This window comes from Trachypithecus francoisi, unplaced genomic scaffold, assembly GCF_009764315.1.
Source record: "Trachypithecus francoisi isolate TF-2019V2 unplaced genomic scaffold, Tfra_2.0 Lachesis_group15, whole genome shotgun sequence".
NCBI classification, from domain to species: Eukaryota; Metazoa; Chordata; class Mammalia; order Primates; family Cercopithecidae; genus Trachypithecus; species Trachypithecus francoisi.
In genome coordinates, this window is record NW_022681460.1 from 50,703,874 (window position 1) to 50,731,789 (window position 27,916).

The window sequence follows — 27,916 nt, forward strand, 5'->3', positions numbered from 1 at the left end:
ACTGTGGAGCCAACTCGACATTGTACGAAATTCACAGGCAAGTGCAGAGCTACCTGTGAACCGTCTATTCCACTCAACTGCCACATTCAAAACAACTTTGTAGGGTGTCTTGCTATCTGGTGGGCAATTTCCCCTCTTTATTGTACCATTTGATTTAGCTCCCTGTGGAACTTATTTTTTCCTACACATTTTATTTGTTTATTTTTAAAATATGGAATGCTTCACAAATTTGCATGCCATTTTTGCACAGAGGGCATGCTAATCTTCTCCATATCATTTCAATTTTAGTATAGGTGCTACCACGGTGAGAACCCCTACACATTTTAGAATAAGTATATCAAGTATCTATAAAAAAAATACAGCTAGGATTTTAACTGGGATTGCACTAGTTTTATAAGTTAATTTGGGGATATTTGACATCTTTCTAATTTAAGTCATGTCATCTAAGACCTGGCATGTCTGAGGGGAGAGAATTGTGAGAAGAGATTAAAATAGATATTAATGAATGTCTTGGAGACGGTCCCAAATTCTGTCCTTACCATTGGTCTTGCTTGAGTTTGGGGGGTGGGCAATAAAAACCCATTTTAGTCAAAGAAGAACTGGGTGCAGAGGGAACTATGCTTCACTTCCCTGGGTGTGAACCAGAGGCTCTGCAAGCATATAAGAGAAGCCCCCATCTGGTAAGGATTGAGTGAGAGGCCAAGGAAGTCAGTGTCTCAGAAGCCCCCGCAATACAGCAGGGGGAAGAAAAAGCAGCCAAGCATGCCCAAGCACCACAGGCTTGCAGAGCCAAAGGAACCTGGGAATATGTGGGCCTGGTGACGTGAGGCCATGGTGGATTTGGGCACAAGTGGTAGATGCCAGCGCATGACTAAGAGGACAAGATGTGCCAAGTTTCGGCTGAGTCAGTGCCAATGGAAGGCAGAGAATAGTGTGAGCCAGAAGCTCCCTCTCACCAGCGCCTGGGTGCTGCAGTGCCCTCTCTCTCTGCACAGGAACTGCGACAGCCTTCAGGGAGAAGATGACCTAGGAGGAGGGGAAAGATCCAGAAATTGACTATTGATTCAAGGAGTCGTGAGTTTTAAAGCAAAAGTTATCCTGAATGGATAGGTTCAGTTTTGTGGAAATAAATAGTCACATTTTATTTTTACCCCTGAGATATTGAACTATGGTGGTTATATAAATTTCATATCCACTATACAACTTTTAGTTTCTGCAGACTGGATTTCAGTAGTAGAATAAAATCTGTTGAGGAGGGACTTAGAGAAATAAATATGACGTAACTATAGTGAGGCAGGGAGAAATTGAGGCATAGGCCGGGCACAGTGGCTCACACTTGTAATCCCAGAAATTTGGGAGGCTGAGGTGGGCAGATCACTTGAGGTCAGGAGTTCAAGACCAGCCTGGCCAACATGGTGAAACCCCATCTGTACTAAAAATACAAAAATTTGCCGGGTGTGGTGGCGTACACCTATAATCCCAGCTACTTGGGAGGCTGAGGCAAGAAAATGGCTTGAACCCAGGAGACGGAGATTGCAGTGAGCCAAGATCATGCCACTGCACTCCAGCCTGGGTGACAGAGCGAGACTCTGTCTCAAAAAAATAAATTAAAAAAAAAAAAAAGGAAGAAAGAAATTGAGGCTTAAAGAAATCAAAGACTTTGCTTCTCATAAAAGTGAATTAATGGCAGTCAAATGTGGACAATTTTATCATTTCCAGGCCTCACTGTTTCTAAACTTAAACAAATACTTTGAAGGGATTCTGGAATAATCCTCCTGAGACCACAGCCCTACTCACAGAGCTCTTCTAGGTCGTGGAAGCTGACCTGCAGAAGGGGGAGCACTTCAGTGTGGCCACCTCTCTCCAGAGTAAAGTCATCACCACACAAGAAGTGTCCAGAGCATGGAGGCTGGCTGGGTTTCCTGCTGTTGCCTGGTGACACCCTGTCTCAAACAGGATGTGCAGCCCCTCGGGAGGTCAGGCATCCTGCAGCTGGTCTGGGAAGACCCCTAGTCCAGTGGGAAGAGATGGGTGTGGCTTTTATTTTAAGAGATGGGATCTTACTATGTTGCCCAGGCTGGTCTTAAACTCCAGTACCTCCCAAAGCATGGGGATTACAGGCGTGAGCCACAGCACCTAGCTTTGTGTGGCTTTTAAATATCCCTTGTTTATGGACTAAAATGCTCTCTAAAGAAAGGTAGATACTGCTTCTAAGATGCACTCCATTTTAGTTCTGGCATTGGAGGAGTTTGGAGTGTTTTCTGTGTACAACTCTCCCTGTACCTCTAGCACAAACAGACAATGAGCACCCTCTCTCCTACCCCTCACCAGCTCTAGGGAACCCACAGGCATGGAGGCAGGCCACTTCTCCTCTGAGGAGAGCCTCCTCCATCCCATGCAGTCTTTGGGCATCAGCTGCTGCCCCTGCTGTACTGGCCAAGGGGACCCCATCTTGTAATGGCCTCTGGTTGTAGAGTCCAGGCAGATCTCGCCTTCCAACCTAGACTTCTCTGAATTTGCTGGCCAGCCATCATCATCTTTTTCTCTACTTTGAAATGGAGGCTCAGGAACTTTGACTCTTTTTCCTTATCATTTGTAGGGGCCTGTCACAGAGCTGGCTCCATGGTGTTCTGTCCAGGGCTCTTGGCCACCATTGCTCTGCTGCTGTGGTACCATGAGGGACATGAAGCTTCACTAGGGCTCACAGTCACTCCAGAACTCACCCTGGGAAGGGAGACCCTAGTCTTTCCACCCTGGGAGCCCTGCATGTTGACCTGAGGCATCTATTCTACAGCCTGTTCCCCCAGCACTCAGCTAGGGTAGGAAGCAGGGACCCCAAACCTGCATCCATGTTCTCATCCTCTGATTTGATACAGCTCACAAGGCAAGGATGGTTTTTACGTTTTTAAATGGCTGAAAAGAAGAATAATAGTTTGGGACACATGAAAATTATATAAAATTCAAATTTCTGCATCCATAAACTTTTATTGGAACACAGTCATACTCATTCCTTCACATATTGTCTATGACTGCTTTTGTGCAACCACAGCACAGTGGAATACTTGCAGAGGAGACTATGAGGCCCATAAAAACCTGAAATATTTACTGTCCAGCCCTTTGCAGTAAAGGTTTGAGACCAACCCCTGGTCTAGGCTGAACTCTCCCTCTCCTGATAGCTGTGTATAGTCAAAGCTACTAGTGCTCCCAGAAAGGTGGGGAAAAGCAGATGAGACAACTTCTACCACCAGCCCAGCAGCTGCCAGAGTAGGGGCCGTGGCTTTTATCATTATTCTTAGGACCAGTACATATTTCTCTGATGGTAAATAATTGTCAGTAACTCCAAGTTCAAAAGTTATCTTCATAACCAAATTTATTTTTATATATCTTTGGAAGAAAAGGTTACTACTTCCTTGTCATAAGTTACTTTTTCACAATGTTATAAAAGAATGAATTGATGAAATAACTTCCAAGCAGGAAGATGATCTCACACCAGTTCTGGTTAATTTTTAACTCAGTCAGACAATTAGAACCACAAACTCAGGTGTTAAAAACACTGAGGACTGGCAGGGTGTGGTGACTCATGGCTATAATCCCAGCACTTTGGGAGGCCAAGGCGGGCAGATCCCGAGGTCAAGAGATCGAGACCATCTCAGCTAACACAGTAAAACCCCATCTCTACTAAAAATAGAAAAAAAATTAGCCAGGTGTGGTGGCCGGCGCCTGTAGTCCCAGCTACTCAGGAAGCTGAGGGAGGAGAATGGCATGAACCCAGGAGGCGGAGCTTACAGTGAGCCGAGATCGCGCCATTGCACTCCAGCCTGGGCGACAGAGCGAGACTCCATCTCAAAAAAACAAAACAAAACAAAACAACAACACTGAGGACATTATATTAAAATATTAATATAATGTCCTTAAGTAAGTGTATGAACTTGTCTGTTCCTTCGGGCTTTCAAAAATTCGTTTATTCAACTTTCATTTACTGAGAACTCATCACTTACCCTTACGATGCATTATATTAGGAGCAAAAAGCTCAAAGATATATGCCACCATCTCTGCACACAGAGAGAATCCAGTAAAGTAGGCGAGTTTTCTTGGTTATAAGGAGCAGACTTATCTAGGTTAGCTTAGGAGGGGGATGTTTTGTAAGAGCAAATATGGAACATTAATGGAGTTGGCCTTCCACGGAAGGCAGGAAGGGGCATTGGAAGGGAAAGGCCTCACTGCCCTGGTACTGAGGAGCCGCTCTGGCTCCAGGAGACTCCAGGGCTCTGTGGCAGGAGTTAGGGGGCCATGTCCACTGGCCTAGCTCAGTCTCCCCTGAGCTGCTTCTTTCCCTTGGCCTGAAACTCTTCTCTCCACCATCATTACAGCTTGCTCATAGTTTCAATATTTTGCAACGGGGGCTTCTTACAACCTGTTGTAGCTCCAATTCTTATCTTTTCATTTCAAAGCATCCTACCAAGTCCTTTTTTATTTTTTCTTGACCTTTCTTTGGTTAAATTTCCAAGGAAGAAATGGCGTTTAACCCAGCTTTTATGTGTGCATCAGGTTATGAGAAAAGTTGCTGACCAACCTATTGACTGCCTTTTTGCTAGGTGTCAACCCTGAACCAATCTGCTCTAGGGACAGGGTCATACACAGCAAAGTATCCTCACTTATAGCTGCTCCTTTGGACTGTCCCTAGCAAGGTTAGTGGGAATGACAGAAAATGTGAGTAACTTGTTTACCATGGAAATAAATACATATAAAATTAGCCCTATACTATGATAATACTATAAGTCAAATTCATTGGGCCAACATAGCTGCCCAGGTGGTAGGGAAAGAAACGAAACCAAAACCAGGTAGGATTAGAGCTGGGGAAAGCTCTTGTCAACAGGGTTAGCTCTTCCATGGGTAGTCAGGAGGGCAACACCCAGGGGAGTCAGCAGCTTCAGGCTGAGTATTGTATCCAAGGAGTTTCCTGGTAGTCAGCCATCAGGAAGGCATTGTAAGAATTAAAGAAAGAGGGAAGAAACACGAAGGGTGGCTTAACAGTTAACAGGTTTATTTTAAACCTTGGAGGGACTTCTGACCGAGTTAGTCAGAAGCCACACTCTCTTGCAGACTAAGAGTTTTTAAAGATTCAGAGTGGGAGAGTTTATAACAGGCTTGGACTGCTTCTGTGTCTCTTTGTTGTGCTTATCTGGGAGGGAGAATTGTGTGTCTTTTCCCATACATCTTTCTGCAGCTGCAGGCATATCCCCCCAGTCTGCCTTTAGCTTCCCTATCTTAGTGCACCTGAAAGGAAAGGAATGTGCTTATTAAGGCCCACTGTTTTACTGGGGCCCATTGTATGGGGGTGAAGTTTGGCAGTTATCCAAGAGACTTTCCTCCCATCTCTCTCTGTGCCCGTCTTATCTGTATTTTACTGTCTGCTCTTTCTGGCTGCTTGTAATGAGAAGACAAGTGATTTCCTTGAAATGCATGAGGATAGAAAGGGAGCTGGAACTTAAAGTGGCAGTGTTTGTCCGAGATGATGGTGTTCTGGTCCTGTCAGGCATAGTTCAGGGTGATGAGTTCCTTGAGAGCCAGTGACTGGCTGTACTGTACTAAGAGTAAGTTCCAGTCTGACAAGGAAGAGCAACCAAAGTTAGACAGGATCTCCAAGTTGTCTCAAGTTCGGAGAAAACCACTACTCCCAGTGGGAAACTGGAGGGCTAAGGAGACACCAAAAATAGAGGCTCCGTCTTACAGAATGCGCATAGTGTGTGGTGTGTGTATGTGCATGTGTGTGTAGGGGAAAACACTGATACAACTCTGAGGATATGTATCAGTCACAATAATACAAAAGATTCCTAGTGGTGCAGATAACTTGAGACCTTCACCTGCAACATGGCTAAGAGGCTATAGAAGACAGAAACTCAGAGGAGTAAGGATTCAGGGTAGTCATCACAGATGACTCTTCAGCTGACCTTAATATGTGTATTTATCAGAAACAAAGGGAGGGAGGTGAGGAACCTCGGTCAGTAGAATCAAAATGTTCTGGGCTCATCTGATGTCTTCCCCCTTGGGCCTGAAATCACCTACATAGCTAAGGAGGTTGTAAGAGAACCCAGAAGGTAAATTACTCCCAGTTACATCCCATAGACTGAGATCCACATGGGGAAGCCAGCTAGTAGACTGAATATCTCCTGAGGGTTGGTAAGAACATGCAAAGAAAAAAATTCTGTAGGGCTAAGTCACCCTTTTCTTCATTTTCAAGGAACAGGGCATCATGGGTCTTTTCATCATTCTTCAAAAGTCTGAGCTGCTTCTGTTGCTTCCATTGGTTCACCATGAAAAAATTTACTTAGGTGGTCACCCCAAGTGCTTTAACTGTCTTTATCTGGAGTCAACAGCAGAAGCTTGGCTAATTAACAAAATGATAAAAATCATAATGATAAATAATAAAAATGGCTTCTCATTGGTAAAATTAGTAATCAGTTAATTAACATGAAGGAAGTGAGAAATGGGCTTTTCCTGTTGAACCTAATGGTGTTCAAGACAAGTGGACTGGAGAAAGCATTAGGGACAGTCTCTGCTCTTACATAAGCTGGGTGTAAGATTTTGGCCAGCCCTTCACTTGTCATCTTTCTCAATGGCATAAGAAATGTGATTCTGACCTTGTCCTGTGTTCAGCTATGAATTCAGACGATTCAGTTACCTGGTGCAATTAAAGTCTGGTCTTTAGAATACTGCCCTGTCACTCTTAAGAGGCCCTTTCATGTAGAGTGTGGACAAAACACTGAAAAGGTCAGAGGTCTGGAAATTTGCCAAGCTTACAGAACCAGCTGTGTGAATGATTTTGAATCTTCTTACTAATAAATATGTATGTGTGCCAGCATTTGGCCTGAGATCTGCTTTCATTATAACATGATAGGAAGTAGGGTTATGAGATGAGGCTAATCAGATCCCACTACTTCTTGGCCAGGCTTGGGAACCTTAATGATGCAGAAAAGGGATTTCTATAGAGGCCAGGCACCACGATTCATTTGTCCACTTGGCAAATGTTTCTTACATAACTTCTATGTGCCAGGCATGTGCTCCTGTGTACCACACTGAGGGTACAGTGTTGCAAAGGGCAGACATGCTCCCCTCCCTCAAACAGCTTACAGACCAGGAGACAAGTGATCAAGCAAGTAATAACAACCAGTAGTGAGTAATATGGCAGGGAAATGCAGAGACACGGGGACACAGAGCAAATAGAATATCCATGGGTGGGAGGTTGACACAGTGCCTCCTTTCTGCTGAAAAAATTCAAGTGCTAGAACTTAACCACACACCACTGTACCAATGCTTGAAGGCTACTGGTGGGCCTGACCCTATTATAGAATTTACAGCTCAAGGACATTTTGAAATCCTGTGGTCATCCTCTTCCCATCAGCTTGGGGTCACGCGAACACCTGGTCCCCTCCTATTTTTATTCCAGAGGGCACTGAGGTTCAAATACACATGCTGCGGTTGGCAGATTTTATCCCCAGAGACCAAAGCATGAAGAGACTCCGTGACTTGCCCAAGGACATTTATTGAGTCAACAGCAGAAATGTGAAGAAAATTCCGTCACCCGACACTGGGGCCAGCTCCCCTTCCCTTGACACATCATCTAAGGGGGAAAATACTCTTCTGAAGTGTCAAATAACTCTGGTCTTTTGATGAGTGAGCAAGCTGGTGGGCAAATAATGAGAAAGGTGAGTGTTGAATTTCCCTTGACACAACCCTTTTGGAAAATGCAGTGGCAGATGCAAGAGGAATGTGACTTATGTTATAATGAAAACAAAAGTATTTTCAAATAGATTCAGAGGGCTAATAAACAGAAGGACTGGCTATGAGTGTCAGCCTAATGGAGAGCAGAGACAATGATCCTAGAGTTCTCAGCCAGGCAAGATGACTGCTCACAACACACAGCTTTTATACAGGGAGTGAGGGTACTTTTTCATCCTCTTAGTTACGGAAGAGAAAGGGAAAGGCACTCTTCAAACACAGATCACTTAAGAGTAGTCTCACTTGAGAAGCTAGTGACATGTGCTGATAAAATGACAGCCGCAGGATTCTTGTTGAGATGAGAAAACAACGCCTTTGGGGGTAGAGGATCTGTGAGTCACTCCCTCTGTGCCGAAGAAAGGGACTTGGGAGAAGCCTGACCTGAGTGCTATGGATCCACTGACCCCTCAGTCACACTAAATATCTATGAGAACCGTGAAGGAATGAGCTTCTACATTTCAGATTGTGAATTCTGAAAAGAACGAAATTCCTTACAGAAGTTTATCTTTATTTTCTATTAGGTAGAATTTCTAGAAGCTTCTTTAAAAATTGTGGCTTCCTTGGCCTTAAAGAGTGATAATAACTTTTCCCTCAGCATAATTCTGCCCCACCCTAAAACAGCACTGTGTCTGATTCCTATTCTTTGTCCCAGTGGCAGCACTTAGGATTAGGTTTCTCCAGTCTTCCTGTAATAAAACAAAACAACATTGAAATGAGTTTCTATGATGGCTACTTTTACGTGTCATTTTGACTGGGCCAAGGGTTTGCCCAGACAGCTGGTAAAACATTATTTTTGGGTGTGTCATGAGGGTGTTGAATTGGTAGCTGCATAAAGAACACTTGCCCTCACCAATGTGGGTGAGCACCATCCAACCCGTGGAGAGCCCAAGTAGCGTCAAAAGGTAGAGGAAGGGTGAATGTGCTCTCTCCTTGAGCTGAGGCATCTATCTTCTGGCCTCAGCCATCAGACCTATGTGTATATATCAGGCCTATGCATATCTCTCTATATATATCCTATATTTCAATCTATAGATCAATAGGATAGAGCTATATATCTGATATCTATATACAGGATATATACATCTATATATCCTATACCTATATATAGGATCCAACATATAGATCTATATATCCTATTGCTTCTGTTTCTCTTGAGGGCACTAATACAGCTTCTTTAGGATCTTTCTGTTTAAGAGAGAAAAGGAAGATGGCAAGGGAAAGATTTTCCTTTGACATTTAGTTCACTTGAAGGACTCTGTTTACTGAAACATTTCTATGGGCTTCATTCTATAAAGGCAACCATATACAATCTACCAATGTCAGTAGACACATAACATCCACACCCCCAGGCAATTTAAGATTAGAAAGCTCAGATCTGGTTGGCCTCGGTGTGCTCATTTGACTTTATTTTTTCTTCCTCATCTGCAAGATATTCAAGATTATTATGTCAATAGATAGATTGTATTGGGGAAGAAGAGATGTCATCAAAGTTGGACATCACTACATTTTTCCAGTTTTTCAAAGGTTTGTAACATGGAAACAAATCTCTCTAGACCACACTACACAAGAAGCCAATCCCCTTCATATGATAAACATTCCACTTGACAGGACAAATCCTTTCATTTTTTTCTGCAAGGAAATTCTATGAAAGAACCTGGAAGCCTGTTTACAGAGACTAGAGAAGAATAAGCTCTGTGAAGAGCTCTTTCCTGAGACCTGAACACCCAACTGTCTGCTGGACATCATTTTCTTAGACACCCCCAAATTCAACATGTCTAAAACAGAACCTATTGTCTCTTCTCCCCACCCCTCCAACCCTGCTCCACTGAAGTTGCTATCTCATTGATGCCACCATTTCCCACCCAGGTGTCCAAGCTGGAAACCAAGGAATCCTCCATGAGGCCTTTCTCTCACGTCCTCTCCACTATCCAGTAAGTTACTAAGTCCTGTTACTGCTGCTTCCTATATTTCTCCCATACTTATCCACTTCTCTTCATTCTCACTGCCTGCCCCTCCCCTGGCGGCGGCTCTAAGCATCTCTCATCTGGATCACTGCACCAGCCTCTTAATAGGGGGGCCCTACCTCCTGCCTTGCCCTCCGTCTGTTCCCTACATGCAGGGCGAGTGATCCTTCTAAAATGCAAATCTGATCCCGTCACTTTTCTGCTGAAGATCCTTCCGTCGCTCCCCACTGGGAATAAAGGTCAAACAATGCTCAGAAAGAACTTCTTTGTCTGAACTGGTTTATCTCTTCAAAGTCTTGACTAGCCACTCCTACTCTCTCCTACTCCATCCTTGAGCTGTGAAAACTTGCAGGTCCTAGATGAATCCGCCTTGCAGTCTGTCTCCTCTTGGCCTTTGCATACAGTAGCCTCCCAGCATGGAACACTCTTTACTCTCACTCTTCGCCTAAAAAACTGCTACTGGCCCTTCAGATCTCAGCTTAGAAGTCCCTTCTCAACTTAGCTTACATGCTCCCATAGCACAGACTGTATGTCCCATTTCAAAGCTCTTGCCTCACTTGGGAATGCAAATGTCTATTTACTTATTTGGCTGTATTCACTGCTAAAATATATGCTTCTTATATGACATGTTAGAAAAGGCAAAACTATAGTGACAGAAATCAGATCAGTGGTTGCCAGTGGCTGGGGGGAGGGTAGGAGATTGACTACCAGCAGCGCAAGCAATCTTTTCAGGGTGATGTAAATGTTCTCTATCTTGATCCTAGCAGTGGTTATACTACCCCGTGCATTTGTCAAAATGCATCAAACTTTACACTTAAAATGAGTGAATTTTATTGTATAGAAAGTATACCTCAATAAAGCTGACTTTAAGAAAAATTAATATATGATCCTCTAGGGCAGGTTTATACTTAGAACAATCCCTGGCTCATAATAAGTGCCTACAATAGGTAATTGTTAAACCAATGAATGGATAAACAAATGAATATTATTTCCTTTCCCCTATTGTTTTGTACAATTGGCATAAACTTATTTTTTTAAAGATGTGTTTAAAAAGTGCTCATTTATGATCTACCTTGTCATCCCATCAATGGAATCAAATTTCTTTCAGTGAAACATGTAAACGTAAGACCTGTGCGTGTCTTATGGGAGAAAATGTTTTCAGGATGAACTCAGAGGAGGAGAAAGCATTACAGTGGCACCAGACAGCAGTAGCTCTACTTGCCCTAGGCACGAAGAGGGTGAGAAATAAATGCTTCAGGAGATTGGCTAGCAGCAGTTCTGAGGCCTGCTGCCCTGAAGCTCCTTTTCTGCAGCTCCTGGCTGATCTAGGTTCTGGATGCATCATATCTTGAAGGCGCTGAGAATATCCACTTCCTATTCCTTAGCTGCATATATCTTCCTTCCCAGGGACTAGGTAGCTCAGGAAAAACAGAGTGGGAGCTCCTGCCCAGACCACCACGTGAATGCCTGGGTGCTGATGCAGAGAGACTAACTAGAGACAAGTAGCAGCTTTGGCCTGAGACATATTTGACCAGAGGCACAGGATGTACTTGCTTAACGGTAACCTAATACCAGGGTTAACCCTTGCCCAGCTGTTCCAGGTTAGGGGCCCTTTCTGCACTGACAGTCTTCTTCAAGAACAAAAGAATATTTTGAATTGGAAAAGATTAGCTTGCTCTTTCCTTCATTTTCAGTTGAGGAAACTGAGGTCAGAAAGGGTGAGAGACTTGGCTGGACTGTGACGAGATCGCTGGGGCTGGAACCTTGTTTCTGCACTTGAGGGCCAGCTGCCAGTAGCCTTCTCCCTGTACCACTCCCAGGTGGTTTGCTCACCCCAACGCACTGCAGTGTGGGGAAGGAGAGTGTGCTCTTCTTCACAACCCAGCAGGGATTAACACAGGCTACTTACCTGATTTTAGAAAGTACTTGGTGAATCAATATAATGAGTCTCAGAATTCAAATTTTCTCTCAGATTTTACTATTGAAAAAATGAAAAGAATAAAAAGTAAAAACAAATGGACCAATTTTTTAAAGATCACGCAAGTCATCACCCTTCCCACCTAATTGATCAACTCCCTTGGAAGGTGACGGCTTCTCTCCTACCTGTCTAAGCACACATAAATCACATCAAGTCCTCCATGTGGCTCAACACCGCCTCTTTTCCTCTCGCACACCTGGTGGAGACTGTTGAATGAATAAACAGACAACCTCATTTGTAAGTAGGTGGCTTGGAATCCAGAATGCATTTTCCAAAGGAAACGACGTCATAGGAGGGCTTGGGTTTCCTGGGCCTGCCCACAAAGCCTAATTAATCTATCACACTACTGAAAGGCTATATATTTTCAGTAGGAAATAAGGGGAAAAAGAAGTACAGTTACCATACCCGTTATAAAATAAACATAAAAACCCGAACAAGAAATGCTTGCCTAGGGCAGACCTTACCTCTACTATCCAGCTCCACTCAGAAGACGGAGCAGAGCCTGTCTCTTTCTCCTAAATGAGTGATCATGCCTCAAAATTAGTGCCTTCATTTACTAATAGCCGAATCTCTCTCTGACAGCTGCTCAGATTAACCAGGCATATATTACTTTCATCTTTAATAAACAGGCACTCTAGAGTCAGTGGCTGGTCTCCATGGCAACCAGATGAAGGTTTTCCGCTGATGTTGGGAGCAGAAAGGCAGAAGGAATAGATGCTGAGATGGCAGGGGAAGGTACGTATGGATTATAACGTACTGTCCTCCATTTCCTTACTGGTCCCAGGCTACCTCCCAGCAAGAATGGAGAGTGGCTGTTTCAACCTTCTACTGCACACAGAGGAAGAGGGGTCCTGATCAGTGCTATCAGTACCATGGGAAAGGGCTGGGTTACAGAGCTCAGCGCACACCAAGGCCTGCACTGCTAAGGAGCTACATGCAATTGCATCCAACTGGATTCTCATTTCCTGTGTGTGCCCGGCCCTGTGCTTCATGCTGCGGAGGTGGTTTACAGTAAGAGCATGTAGACTTGAGTGAGGAGAGGTGCCAACACATATCATGGGGAGGGCAGGAGGAGGTCCAGCCCCTGCCTCCCCAACCAGGAGCAGCTGCAGCTCACAGCACCATTTGCCCTCAAGCTAAGCCACACCTAGTTCTTGAGCTCTGGCTAGAATGACTTTAGCCTTGCCAATCTAGCAGCTGGTCAGGCTGAATCAAGCATTTTTTTTTTTTTGATAGTTCATGGATGCAGCATCATCCACTGGGGCCCTAACACCTGGAGACCCACAGAATTCCTGCCTTCCCTCAGCCATGACTGGTGGATTGACTTGGCCTGCATGACTGGGATCTGACTCACATTCCTAACCCAGGCTGGGGCCCTGACACCCTGCGTTTATCTTGCCTGCATCTTACCTCAGGCACCTGAACCTAGTTTCATATCCCTAGGCAGGTTCCTGCTCTAAGGGAATGGTCATCCGGAACCAACCTGACAAAAGCTTTCATTCTATTTCAGCTACTGTTTGCTGCTGGAACTGCCTGCCTCTGTGCCCCAGTAGGGGGACAGATTGCTGTGGGCCCTGAAGACTGGACCTTGGACCACTTGCACCTCCTCATGCCAAGGCCTGTCAACTTCTGGTACCAAATCTTCCTCATCCCTACAAACCAGGGATGCTGCCAAAATACCAGAAATCCTTATTCCTGAGACTGAGGTGGTATTTGAAATGGGTCTTGAAGGGTGGCCAGGATTTGGACAATAAAAGAGAGGACTTTCTCTGTCAGCACCAGGGTCCTTGATGAGAGTCATAGAGTGATGGTGTAATTCATTCAAATCTCTATTAGGTAACCCCAGCCTCCTGCCCCACTCAATAGGTAAGAGTACAGGTCATCCTGGTGGGTGGAATCAGCTCCTTCCAGGGCACCTGCTGCACAGACAGGAGTTCAGTCATGGCCTCCTCCTGGAGTTGGGTTATATAAATACAACCAATATCCTTCTAGGGTTCTTAAAGTGGAACTTTACAGCCAGATTCTGTAAAGAGAATTTATAACTAAAATGTACTAAACATATTCACTCATTATTCACAAAATCAATGAGGCTAGAGAAGCAGGGACCTGTCACAAAAGGCTCTTGTAGGACACATTAAGGAGCTTGGATTTTGTTTAAGGAGACAATGTTGAGCTACCAAACAATTTTAATCTAGGGAATAATGTGATCAGATGAGGTTTTAAGAAAATGCCTGGCCGGGCGCGGGGCTCACACCTGTAATTCCAGCACTTTGGGAGGCCGAGGCGGGTAGATCACCTGAGGTCAGGAGTTCAAGACCAGCCTGGCCAAGATGGTGAAACCCCGTCTCTACTGAAAATACAAAAAAGTTAGCTGGGTGTGGTGGCAGGTGCCTGTAATCCCAGCTACTCAGAAGGCTGAGGCAGGAGAATCACTTGAACCTGTGAGGCAAAGGCTGCAGTGAATCAAGATTGCATCGCTGCACTCTAGCCTGGGCAACCGAGTAAGACTCTGTCTAAAATAAAATTAAATTAAATTAAATTAAAAATTAAAAAAAAAGAAAATGTCTATGCTGTTGTAGGCATAGAGGTGGGAGTGAGGGTTTGGAGACTTGAAAGAAGAAGCCAAGAGGCCACTTCTGCCCAGTTGCTCCATGAGGGGTAAGGAGATTCCCAGACAGCAGACTCCTCCACTTGCCCCATCTGTTTTCATGGTGCTTTCTGTTGAACTCCCCATGCCTCTGCTGTGTCTCCTGCCTGCTCCCCCTTGGGTGCTTCCCTGTATTCCTTTTCTCCTGTACTTTTCCACTTGCACCCTACATCACTGTTTCCTGAGCTCACCTCTCCTTTTCCTACTCTCTGCTCTGGTATTCAACATGGAGGGTGGGGGTGGGGGGTGAGGAAAGCTGCTTGCTTTGCCCCAGGTAATTCTCTCATCCTCTCTGCCAGCTTTCAGGGGAAATACTGGTCCCAGAAGACAAACCCTTCCTCCTGTCCATTGGAAACAAGTAGGTTGATTTTTCCATCACAGGAGTGAAACAGCAAAGGCTGTTGGTTGCACCAGTGGATCCAGTGTCTACTAAGAGCTTACGACTCATTTCTATCCATTTAGTATGGTATACTCCAGAAGATTCTCTTGCCCCTCCCTTGACCCGAAATACCTCCTCTACTGGTGCCTGAAAGCCTACCATTAACCTAGTCATTCCTTTGTGTTAATCATTACTTTCTCCCAATGTTCTTCCTTTGAACATAAAAGCACTTCTAGAAGGGAAAAGATTTGCTTCCTAACGCCTCTATGCAAACAAAGAATGGAGGGGAAAGTGCCGAAGGTTTCAAACCTTCCCGATGGGATTGGAGTATAAATCTAATTTGACTAGGTGCAGAATTAACAAAATACATTGAAATTATAGAACTGCTGATGTCCATATAGTCATTTATCCATTTTTTAATCTTCTTCATTTAACTCTAACATACATGCAATAAAGTCTACAAGTCTACAAATCTTAAATGTACAGCTTAATACATTTTACATATGTATACACTCATGTAACCAAACTACCACCTAGATTAAATATATTTCCAGTGCCCCTAGAAGGCTCCTGCATTTCTTTCTAGTCAATACTCCTCCAAAAATAACCACTTTTCTGACTTCTGTTACCTAGAATAGTTTTGCCTATTCTTGAGCTTCATATAAATGGAGCCATGTGGAGCCCAGACTTTTTGACTCAATATAATATTTTTGAGATTCATGCATGTTGTTGCATATATCAGTCATCTGTCCTTTTCTATTATTGCTTAGTATTTACTACAATGTCTTAATCCATTTTTCTGTTGATAAATACTTGAGTTATTTCCAGTTTTGCAAAAAACTGTTTCCTATTTTGAATAAAGCTGCTGAAACATTCTTGTACAAGGTTTTGTGAACATATGCACTAATTTTCCTTGCAGATACACCTAGCGGTGGGATTCTTGTTTCATAGAGTAGACATGTACATAACTTTATTAAAAACCATCAAATAGATTTTCAAAGTGATTATATCTTTTTTCATTCCTACCAGCAAATGTGTGAAAGTTGTAGTCACTTCACATCGGGTCAGTCTTTTCAATTTTAGCTATTCTGGCAGAGAAAAATTTGCAGTACATTTGCTACGAGAGGTAAATTCCTGAGCTGGGGGTCCTTGGCAGGAGAATAGAGGCCTCCTATCAGTGATAGATGTGGAAATGCAGTTCTGATGAGTATTCATTTTGTTTCATCTTAATAACGAGAACTGTGGGGCTAGAAAGCTAGAGAAATGTTTTTTATCTTGTATCAGTACCAACTAAAAGAAAGCCAATTCTGGGGGTGGTGGGAGGGTGTAACCAGTGGAGAAAAGGGCTCATTTAGGCTAATTCTAAGATAACACTCCAGATGGGTGTTAAGACAATACTGCAGACCCATGTCTGACGATCCAGTCAGGAAGGGAGCTCAGACCAGGATACTCGGTTGCCAGTAACAGAGACTAGCCTGAGCTATTGGTGCAAAAGTAATTGCAGGTTTTGCCATTAAAAGTAATGTCTACTAAAAGTAGTAACGGCAAAACCCACAATTACTTTTGCACCAACCTAATAGCATGATCAAGTGGGAATGTACATAAGGATATTTGTGTACCCACAGAATTGACAGAGTTGAGAGCCAGGCCTAGAGATGAGCAGGAACCGAGGAGGATCCAGAAGGCCAGGAGCAGGCAGCTCAGTCACTGTGCTTCCCTGTTAACTGTTTCTGTTAGAAATTATAGAACCTTGTGTCACTTGTTCGAAGTTCAAAGATCCAGAAGCATTTATCAGATTTGTTTGAGCTTAGGCCGCATGCCCACCCTCAGGGCTGGAGGAAGCAGAATCTGTCCACTTCACAATCTTCCATCGTGGGGAGCAGGCGCCTGGATTTATACCCCACGAAGGCTGTATCCATGGGATAAGTAACTCCCCAAAAGAAATCACATGCCATCAGGAAGGAGGAATGGATGTTGAGTAGCCAAAGAAATGCCACATGTTCACTACAGGCCTGCCTTCAACAGCATTAAATACACACTATTGTGTTAATAGCTATGGGCGGATGAAAGGAAACTGGCCTGGGCCTATAGGGTGAGCAAGGAAAGGGAATTCGACAGCAACAATAAAGGCCTAGTCAATTTGCTCACGGCTTCTCAAATGGACTTGAATAAGATGTCTTCTTCTTCTTTTTTTTTCTGTCGCGCCCAGGCTGGAGTGCAGTGGCATGATCTCAGCTCACTGCAACCTCTCCGCCTCCTGGGTTCAAGCGATTCTCCTACCTCAGCCTTCCGAGTAGCTGGGACTACAGGCACGCACTACCACGCCCAGCTAATTTTTGTATTTTTTAAATAGAAATGGGGTTTCACCATGTTTGCCAGGATGGTCTCGATCTCCTGACCTCGTGACCCACCTGCCTCAGCCTCTCAAAGTGCTGGGATTACAGGTGTGAGCCACCACACCTGTTCGCACAAAATTTCTGAATTTGTCATTTTTGGCATGTCTGAGTCACTCTGGGATCCCCTTGCAGTGTGGTACAACCCTGTGTGAGGGGATCCTGGGTGGAGGTGGTGGGAGGTGGAGACGGTGGAACGGGGGGAAGATCACAGCTTAGGTATGGCACTCTTTTTCAGGTGTGAGCTTCTAAAGGCCTAAGCAAATGTCTGAGACTTGAGGACAAAAAGTATGGGTTTCAAAATACATAAATCAAAATACCTGAAAATACCTGTGATCCCAGCAATTTGGGAGGCTGAGGCAGGAGGATCACTTGGGGCTGGGAATTCAAGACCAGCCCAGGCAACATAGTGAGACCTCATCTCTACAAAAAATTTTTAAAATAGCCAAGGGTAGGCTGGGTGTGGTGGCTCACGCCTATAATCCCAGCACTTTGGGAGGCCGAGGCTGGCAGATCACCTGAGTTCGGGAGTTCAAGACCAGCCTGACGAACATGGAGAAACCACTGTCTCTACTAAAAATACAAAAAAAAAAAAAAATTAGCCAGGCATGGCGGTGCATGCCTGTAATCCCAGCTATTTGGGAGGCTGAGGCAAGAGAATCACTTGAACCTGGAAGGCGGAGGTTGCAGTGAGCTGAGATCACACCATTGTACCACGAAAAAAAGAAAAAAACAATAGCCAAGGGTGGTGGCACATACCTGTATTCCCAGCTACTTGGGAGGCTGAAGTAAGAGAATCACTTGAGCCCAGGAGGCCAAGGCTGCAGTGAGCCATGGTGCCACTGTACTGCAGCCTGGGCAACAAAGCAAGACTCCATTTCTAAAAAAAAAAAAAAAAAAAAAGATAAGAGAAAAGAAAATAGCAAATTCTAACTTTTAAAATGCTCCATTCAGCGTTTAGACACCCTTTCCCACTCTTAGGTGACACTCCTACCTCAGCTCACAGTTTCTCAGCCTACAGTCCACTATGCATTGTTCCAAATGACAAAGTCACCAGAAAAAAGAGACAGCACGGGCACAAGGGACCCGGTTCTCCACAAGTTGCCACATCTTGTTCTGCATCTGAAGCAAAGACTCAAAGTTTGCTCTAGAAAAGACAAAAAAAAGACAAAAGCCTTAATCGCATGGTTCAGAGATCTAGTTTTTGGATCCATTTTTTACTTGGAAGAGTTACTTCCACTGTTCAATGGGCATAACATAGCTTTATATCTGGAAAAATTATGAAAATGTCTGAGTTACCCAATATTGGGTCAGCCTGGACTTTTGGAGCATGCATTTTTCTGCAAAGGAAAGAAAACTGGTCTGGGTGTCACAAGACCTAAGTATAATCAAGGCTCTGTCATGAACTCACTACGTGACCTTAGGAAAATCACAACCTTTATTCTTCAATTTCCTCTTCTATAAGATGAAGGCAATTGACTAAATGGGCACTGAAGTTTGTTCCAGCTCCATGATCACTTAAATTCTTAAATAAAAGAAGAAAGAACCATGTTACTCTCTCTGACCCATCTTCCCTAAGGCACTGCAGAAGACCAAACACATAAAATAAAAAGTATTTCGATCCAAAAAACCATGCTCAATCTCCAAGTCTCCGCAGTCTGTGATTAGTAGAATCTATCTTGCCATAATTGAGCAAAGTAGTTCTAGGAAAAAATTATACTGAATTTTACTAAATGTGCTTTCATTTGAAACCAGAGCCTTCCTTGGTTAGCCAGACCACTAGGACTGACATACTGTACCGATTACATAATGGGAGCACCATCAATATCCTTCCATTTTAGGAGAATTGGCTTTTTAGCCATCAGTCTAGAGCCCGCTATAATTTATTTTCTTTGTGGTAAGCGGATAACATGTCTACATTAGTTAAATTACTTTAATATGTGGTTGCTTTAGGCTCAAAAATTCTGACCACTCTTTTCAAGGAAACATCAACCCGCGACATGTGGACTAAATCTCCATTTTTATTTCTTTGTTCATTTTTGGTTTTTTCAAATGACTTCATTTTTGTTGTGAATGCTAAATCAACTTAAATTTTGGATCTTACTAAAAAACTCTGATATTTGCGCTTGTCTTTTAACCAAATACGTTGCATCACTTTGCACCCCACCACTAGGCAACACAACTGTGATCAACTATAAATTGCTGGATGGTGAGTCCTTTATTCTGTCCACAGCAAGATAAACGACTTCCTTGCCTAACCAGCTTCTCAGGCAATAGTAATCTGAACTCCTCTCACTCTCCGTCCTTCTCAGAGGAAGCCAGTACAAGTCATGCTGCTGATCCACGTGAATGTAATTTGAGCAGTTGCAAAATGTGCAAACATATTATTAGCAATGTGTTTAAACAGCACCTTTCCCTTTGGTGTTCATAATCCTTTAAAGTTATAATATAATACTCCTTCCAGCTTCACTTGAAAATATATACAGCACAGCAAGAATTATATTTTTCAAGAAATGTTACTCTCTATTAGTTAGATTCTACTAATCACAGACTGCGGAGACTTGGAGATTGAGCATGGTTTTTTGGATTGAAATACTTTTTATTTTATGTGTTTGGTCTTCTGCAGTGCCTTAGGGAAGATGGGTCAGAGAGAGTAACATGGTTCTTTCTTCTTTTATTTAAGAATTTAAGTGATCATGGAGCTGGAACAAACTTCAGTGCCCATTTAGTCAAGAAATGTGATGGTTATGAATAAATAAAAATGATTTCTCATGCCTCACATGTATTTATTTATAGGATCTACATATCGCTTGCTTCTTTCAAAAAGAATATGAGGCAACTTACAAACTAGTATGTATAGCCCAATTCTAATAAGGATAAAACCAGGATGGGAGGTAGAAAAGCTCTTCCCAAACACCACAGGAAGACTTAAAGGAAAATGTGACAAATGTGATTACACAGAAATCTAAAAGTTCTGTGTTGCAAAGATCAAGCAGCAGAACAACAGATAAAGGATAATACCCACAACTGTGTAAAACTGCCTGTAAAATGGTTACGGTTGACCATAAAAGGCCAACCACTCAAATGTGTTGTGCAGAGAACATGATGATGAGGTCCAGAAGAAGAAATACAAATAATGAAAAGTCGTGTAATTCTAGCTCCTACAGAAGGCATTTCTTTCTTTCCCTTCCTTCCTTCCCTCCTTCCTTCCCTCCCTCCCTCCCTCCCTCCCTCCCCCCATCTCTCTCTCTCCTTCCTTCCTTCTTTCCTTCTTTCCTTCCTTCTTTCCTTCCTTCCTTCTTTCCTTCTTTCCTTCTTTCCTTCTTTCCTTCTTTCCTTCCTTCCTTCCTTCCTTCCTTCCTTCCTTCCTTCCTTCCTTCCTTCCTTCCTTTCTTTCGTCTTACTCTCTTGTCCAGGCTGGATGGAGTGCAGTGGCATGATCTCAGCTCACTGCAGCCTCTTCCTCCCAGCTTCAAGTGATTCTCCCACTTCAACCTCTCAAGTAGCTGAGGCTACAGTCGTGCACCACCACGCCCAGCTAATTTTTGTATTTTTAGTTGAGATGAGGTTTCACTGTGTTGGTCAAGCTGGTCTCTGACTCCTGATCTCATGTGATCCGCCCACCTTGGACTCCCAAAATGCTGGGATTACAGACGTGAGCCACCACACCCAGCCAGGGGTTTCAAATTAAAACAAGATGACAGTTTTCACTCAGCTGAGTGGCAAAAAATAAATAAATAAATAAATAAATAAAGCTGTGACATGTAGTTTTATATGAATCTTTTGGTTGTTTAAAAATTGTTAGTGCAAATGATGCTGCAGTGAACATCCTGGTACATATATTTCTTAGCAAATATGTACATATTCCTATAAAATAGGTTTCTAACAGCAAAATTGAATTAAAACTTATATGCAATTTAAAAATTGATACATACTGCCAGTTTTTTGTTTTGTTTTGTTTTGTTTTTGAGAGAGGGTCTCACTTTGTCACCCAGGCTGAAGTGCTGTGGCACCATCACGGCTCACAACATCCTCAACATCCTGGGCTCAAGCAATCTTCCCACTGCTCCCCACCCTCTGCACTGCCATGCCTGAGTAGCTGGGACTATAGGAGTGTGCCACCATGCCTGGGTAATTTTTTAAAAATTCTTTTTTTGTAGAGACAGTGTCTCACAGCATTGCCCAGGCTGGTCTCAAACTTCTGAGCTTGAGCCACCCTCCAGCTTTGGCCTCCTGAATGACAGTTATGAGCCACCATGCCTGGCCTAATACTGCCAATTTACTCTCCTAAAATATTGCCCTACATTACATTTACATCTGCAGAATATGTGTATGACCATTTCCCCCTAAACATGCAATTACTATATATCCCAGCAATTGTACTCTTGGGCATTTATCACAGGGGAAAAAAAAACTGCAACAACCTATTTTCACATAAAAACTGTACATAAATGTTCATAGCAAAACTTTATTTAATTTATAATGGCCAAAAATTGAAAACAATCCAGATGTTCTTGAAGGCTGGTTAAACAAACTGTGGTATATCCAAATCATGGAATACTACTGAGCAATAAAAAGGTGAAACACGTACCAACTTGGATGAATCCCCAAGAAATTATGCTGAGTGAAAAAGGCAATCCCAAAAGGTTACAAACCAAACCAAATCAAACTAAATGAATCCATTTATACAGCTTTTTTTTTTTTAATTTTTTGAGACAGATCCTCACTCTGTTGCCCAGGCTGGAGTGCAGTGGCACAATCTTGGCTCGCTGCAACCTCTGCCTCCCAGGTTCAAGCGATTCTTGTGCCTCAGCCTTCCAAGTATCTGGGATTACAGGCACACACCTCCACACCCGGCTAATTTTTGTAGTTTTAATAGAGATGGGGTTTCACCATGTTGGCCAGGCTGGTCTCAAACTCCTGGCCTCAAGTGATCCACTCGCCTCAGCCTCCCAAAGCATTGGGATTATGGGCATGAGCCACCATGCCAGGCCCTATTTATCTAATATTTCTGAAATGACCAAAGTATACAAATGGAGAACAGATGAGTGGTTGTCAGGGGTTAGAGATGTGGGGAAGGGGCAAGACAGAAGAGGATGTGGCCCTAAAAGGGTAACAGGACAAATTCTCCTGGTGAAGGAACTACTCTGTATTTTGACTATGATAGTCGATACATGAACCCACACTCAGGATACAATTGCATGGAACTAACACACACAAATAAGTACAGAGAAAACTGGAAAAGTTTGAAGAAGATTGATGGATTGTATCAACGTCAATATCATATCCTAGTTTTGGTATTGTTCCATAATTTTGCAAGAGAGTACCATGGGAGAAACTTGGTAAAAGGAACAGGGAATCTCTCTGTAACATTTTTAAAAAATACATATGGGGGTCTCTGTACATTGCCCAGGGTGGATTCAAACTCTTGGTCTCAAGCAATTGTCCCACATCATTAGGACTACAAGTATATGCCATCATGCTGTGCTAATCATTTCTTACAACTGCATGTGATCCTACCATTGTCTCAAAGTAAAAAGTTTAATTAAGATACATATATAAGGTGGATCTATATAACGTACTACGATGTGATGATATATTGTTCCGTGAGAAAAGCATGTCACAAAAAAATAGGAGCAGAGTGTGATTATATTTGTAATAAACAAAGCTGTATATCAGATTGTATGTGAGCAAATTAATAGAAAATGCTGATTATCTCTGGAGAAGAGAAAGGGAAAAGAAACAGTTTTTGCTCTATATTATTCTGTATTGTTGCAATGGTTTACAATCAACATGTCTTACTATCATGATTTCTAAAAATGTTTTCATTTTAAGGATAAATTAAATATGCCGATAATGGGTGGTTACAAATCTGTCTAGATTAAGGGGTAACGAGCAGTGTCTCAAGCGAGCTGGAATCAGGGAGTGGCAAGTTTCTGTAAAGAAAGCAGAAGGCTGTAGCAGGGGAGTGGAATCTGCGGCAGAACAGGGCTCTTGGGAGAGTATCCTTTGAAGAGTTTGAGGAAGGTATGTAAAGGGTTGAAGGTAAGAGGGAAGCCGGAAAGGTATGCTTTTTTGGGCTATCCAGTGGCGACAAAAATACAATATTGCTTTGGTTTTCTTTTGGGAGTGGAGGCAGAGAAGTGGTGGCTAGTATCTGGGGCTTTCTTTTGGTCCTTCCTACCATAATAGTCCTCAGGGAACAAACATGGGGGTTCAGCCAGTTACTGGGTATGTCTCCTTACACTATACAATCTAGGACAGAGGCCAGGTTTGGTGGCTCATATCTGTAATCCCAGCACTTAGGAGGCCAAGGCAAGAGGATCCTTTGAGTCCAGGAGTTCAAGACCAGCATAAGCAATATAGTAAGACCTTGTTTCTACAAAAAAGAAAAAATTAGCTGGGCATAGTGGTGCCTGCCTGTAGTCTCAGCTACTCAGGAGGCTGAGGTGGGAGGATCCCTTGAGCCCAGTGAGCTATGATCACACCAATGCACTTTAGCCTGAATGACACAGAAAGATCCTGTCTCAAAAAAAAAAAAAAAAAATATATATATATATATATATATATATATATATATATATATGGCAGGAAATTACATGGGTGGTTTCACTGAATTTATACAATTTCAACACAAATAACCATAGGCCATCATTGGCTCCAGGCTTTGAGCCAATCTAGCAGACTAAAAACACAACTTCCTGGTGCTTGAGCAACTTGTGAATCCTAGATGATGTCCCATGTCCATAAACTTAGCCTGATAGAGCCTTACAAAGTTTCCCCCTTCTGCTAACACCCCCAAAAACCTCCCCATTACATATTCTCCTCTGGCTCCCATTTGTCAAGATCTTGTAACTCTTTCCGTGGATAGTCTGTATCACCCTGGAGAAGGTCTTATATTTCTCTCTTTCTGGGCTATGTTGGAATCTAATTCTTGTTATAGAACCAGAGGCAAAAAGAAGAGATGGAGTGGGTCTGAGACTAGGCATCAGTTCCTGAGGCAACAGTTCCAGGTGTAGTCACTGAAAATTATTTTTTTCCAGAAAGAGGTCTTTGGGAAATTTAGGATTCAAATTTCTCATCCTCATCTATGTCCCACTAGTGCCTTTCATTAGTATTAGAGACCTGGCAAGGTTGAATCTTTAATTGCCACAGAAATTCTGCAACCCTTGCAATGAGGCCCAGGGCTTGACTGTGAACTGCAACAATAGATTGTTGTGATCCCCTCAGGGTTTCCATAGAGGCTTGACGCTACACACAAGTATTCTTCAACATATAGCTATAGCTCTTAATTTATCTTTTTGTCTATATATGCTCACCATAACTGTAAGACATAGCCAGCTGGCTCCATAATCTTTAAAATCACTACCTTTGACAGAACAATGAAGTGTCACTGCTATGGTTTGAATGTCCCCTCCAAAACTCATGTTGTAATTTAATTGCCATTGTGACAGTATTAAGAGGTGGGACTTTTAAGAGGTAATTAGATCATGAGGGCACCAACCTAATGAATGGATTAATGCAGTTATCACAGGAGTGGGTTAGTTATCTTGAAAATTTGGGCCGGGCGCAGTGGCTCAAGCCTGTAATCCCAGCACTTTGGGAGGCCGAGACGGGCGGATCACGAGGTCAGGAGATCGAGACCATCCTGGCTAACACGGTGAAACCCCGTCTCTACTAAAAAATACAAAAAACTAGCCGGGCGAGGTAGCGGGCGCCTGTAGTCCCAGCTATTCGGGAGGCTGAGGCAGGAGAATGGCGTAAACCCCGGAGGCGGAGTTTGCAGTGAGCTGAGATCCGGCCACTGCACTCCAGCCCGGGTGACAGAGCGAGACTCCGTCTCAAAAAAAAAAAAAAAAAAAAAAAAAAAGAAAATTTGGTTTCTTCTCCTGCCCTCTCTTGGGTGCCCTCTAATGCCTTCCAATTTGTTATGACACAGAAAGAAGGCCCTCACCAGATGCAGCCCTTTCAATCTTGGACTTTCCAGCCTCCAGAACCATAAGCCAGATAAACTTCTATTCTTTTTAAATTGCCTAGTCTGTGGTGTTCTGTTATGACAGGAAAGATGAATAAAAACAGCCACAGTCACTTGATCTCCCAGTGTCTTGTTATGGTATTATGATACATATATTGGTTTTCATCCCTAGTTCCTGGTTCCTAACTCCCATAGTCCTTTTATAATGTTGGAGCACTTTAGACCTCAGGAAACAGATCTCTCTCTCTCTGACCTTCTCCTCTCCTTCTTTCACCTGCCCAAGGCAAGACTCTAATCTGATTGTGGGTCAAAAAACCTTCATTCCAGAGAGAGTCCTGCCCCATACCCTAGAGGAAGGAATGGTACACAGAAAGACCAAGTCAAGTCTAAATAGATGGGCTTTGTTGAGTTTAGATAATGTACTTTTTGTCCAATCACATTTCTACACAGCTGTCAATCATGTCTATGTAATGAAGCCTCCATAAAAACCCAAGAGGACAGAGTTTGGAGAGCTACCAGATAGCTGAACACATGAAGCTTCCTGGAAAGCGGTGTGCCCAGGGAGGGCGTAGAAGCTCAATGTCCCTTCCCTCATACCTTGCCCTACACATCTTCTCACCTGTATCCTTTATAGTACCCTTTGTAATAAACTGGTAAGTGTGTTGTTTCCCTGAGTTCTGTGAGCCATTCCAGCAAATTAATGGAACCCAAAAGGGGTTTCTTGGGAACCTCAACTGGAAGCCAGTTATTCAGAAGTTTTGGAGGCCAGGACTTGTGGCCAGTATGTGGAGAGATGGGAGGCAAGTTGCAGTCTTGGAGACTGAGCCCTCAATCTGTGGAATCTGACACTATTTCCAGGTAGTGTCAGATTTAACTGGAAGACACCCAGCTGATGTCCACTGCTTGATATGTGAGGAACCCATCCCCTCCCACATTTGGTCATGGAAGTCTTCTGTACTGATTGTTGTGTTGTGGTGAGAGAGCAGAGGAGAAACCCAGCCTGATGGTTTTCTGAAATACTTGCCTTCCCCTTACTCTTCATCCATGCTATGACCACTGATAATGTGCATAATGCTACTGCATGCAGATTACTAGTATTCATGTTCATCCTTCAAACCTCGCCACTTCCCACATGGTTATCCTTCAGCTCCTCAAACATGATCAACCCAATCCCAAATCCCATTTTGAGGATCTATTTACTAGTAAAACTTCTAGTATCAGTCTCATTACCAGCAAGAAACAGGTGGTACATTCAAACTAGGATGATTGAAAGAGGGAGGTGTCTACAGTGGTGTAGATAGGGCACAGGGAAATCCCAAGGGAGAGGGTGATAAACCAAGAGCTAGCAGTGGAGCATAAAGAGAAGAGAGACAGTGACTTTCAGTCCAGAGACTCAGACAGCCTGTGGCAACCTCACAGAAACAGAGCTAAGGGAAAAATCACCTTGAATTCACTCTCTCCCTAATTTCCAGTCTCCTGCCAGGGATCCCCAGTGGCCAAACCCAGGGCAAAGCTACAGGCAAGGAAGCCAGTGGATGTAGTCAACCATGTCAGCCTCCTGGGTGGAGCGTTAATCTGGAGGGGAAAATGCAAAAATCTTAAACACATTAGGAAAGGCAGTGATGTTCTAAACAACCTTAGTATGAGGTGCTTGTGCAAAGCAGGTACTTACATGGCTCAGGAGATTGGAGGAAAGTCTGGACTGTTGTATAAATCTGAAAGCTCTCAGCATAGAGGCAAGGCCATATGAGTGATTGAGATGGATAAAGTAGCTAGGGTGAGAGAAGAGGATCTAAGGTTGAACCTGAGGAGTTCCAACAATGTAAAGGTCAGGTGGAAGAGGAAAAGCTGGCAAAGGGACAGAGAAAGAGAACCAGAGAGTGAGACAACCCAGGAGAGTGTGGTAGCTTGGATACCAAGAAAAATAGCTTTTTCCAAAAGAAGGGAGGGTCAACTTTGTTGAAGTAGGCTGAGAGATCATATAATACAAAGACTGAGGAGTACCCATGGGATTTCGGGCCATGGAGGTCACTGGGTCTTTCAACAAAAAAAGTTCTAATAGAGGAGTAGGGAAGGAAGCCAGCTGGAGGAGGCTGATAAGTAAACGGGCAACGAATAAGGGCAAACAATGACTATGCACAACTCTTCCAATCAGTTTAGGAGTGAAGGGGAGGAGAAAAACAGCAGAACTGAACAGAAAATTTGGAGTCCAGGAATAGAGTCTTTTAGAATGGGAGTGACTGGAGCATGTTTACATGCTGATGAAAACAGCCCATTAGAGAGGAATAATTCAAAGATAGAAAAAGGGGAGGATTTATAACGTACCTTTCCTAAGAAGGCTGGAATATATGGCATAAAAAGAGACTTGACCTTTGTAGGAGGACAGACATCAGTTCCATTTTGCCAGATGGGAAGAGCAAAGGATAGGCACAGAGGTGCAGGTTGGTTTATAGGAGCCGGTGGCAGGAAGTGAGGTAATTGCCACCAGAGGGCATCTATTTCCTCTGTGAAGTAAGAACAAAGACATCTGCTGAAGTGAGCAATGAGATGGGGGCTCAAAGCTTTGCGAAGTGGAGAAAGTTTAAAATGGTCATTTCAGAAATAGAAGGGTGAGGGACAAGAGGAGGACAGTGAGATTCCCTAGGGGTGAAGGATGTTTGAGAGTCAGGGAAGGTGGTGACTGGGTGCACGTTGTAGGCTGGGATATTTCTCTCTAGTCATGTTTGCTGCCTAGGGATAGAGACATAAAGAATAAAGTATGCAGTTGAGTTCTTCTAGGATTCCCCCCTGCCCAGGTGGAT

At 43.4% G+C, this 27,916-nt stretch overlaps 2 long non-coding RNA genes and 1 other non-coding gene across 3 annotated transcripts; 1 reads left to right on the forward strand and 2 right to left on the reverse strand.

Moving 5' to 3' along the window:
* Positions 1 to 205: 205 nt before the first annotated feature.
* LOC117098120 lies at positions 206 to 312 on the reverse strand. The gene has a single exon (XR_004443183.1). It is a non-coding gene; the product is annotated as a U6 spliceosomal RNA (small nuclear RNA).
* A 7,211-nt stretch (positions 313 to 7,523) lies between these two features.
* On the reverse strand, positions 7,524 to 27,528 carry LOC117097156. The gene is made up of 4 exons (XR_004442841.1): positions 27,441 to 27,528; positions 11,847 to 11,927; positions 11,653 to 11,721; positions 7,524 to 8,465 (listed from the first exon to the last, which is right to left on the reverse strand). It is a non-coding gene; the product is annotated as an uncharacterized LOC117097156 (long non-coding RNA).
* Positions 9,644 to 13,499, forward strand: LOC117097157. Its single transcript, XR_004442842.1, has 3 exons — positions 9,644 to 9,710; positions 12,351 to 12,456; positions 13,232 to 13,499. It is a non-coding gene; the product is annotated as an uncharacterized LOC117097157 (long non-coding RNA).
* Positions 27,529 to 27,916: the final 388 nt, after the last annotated feature.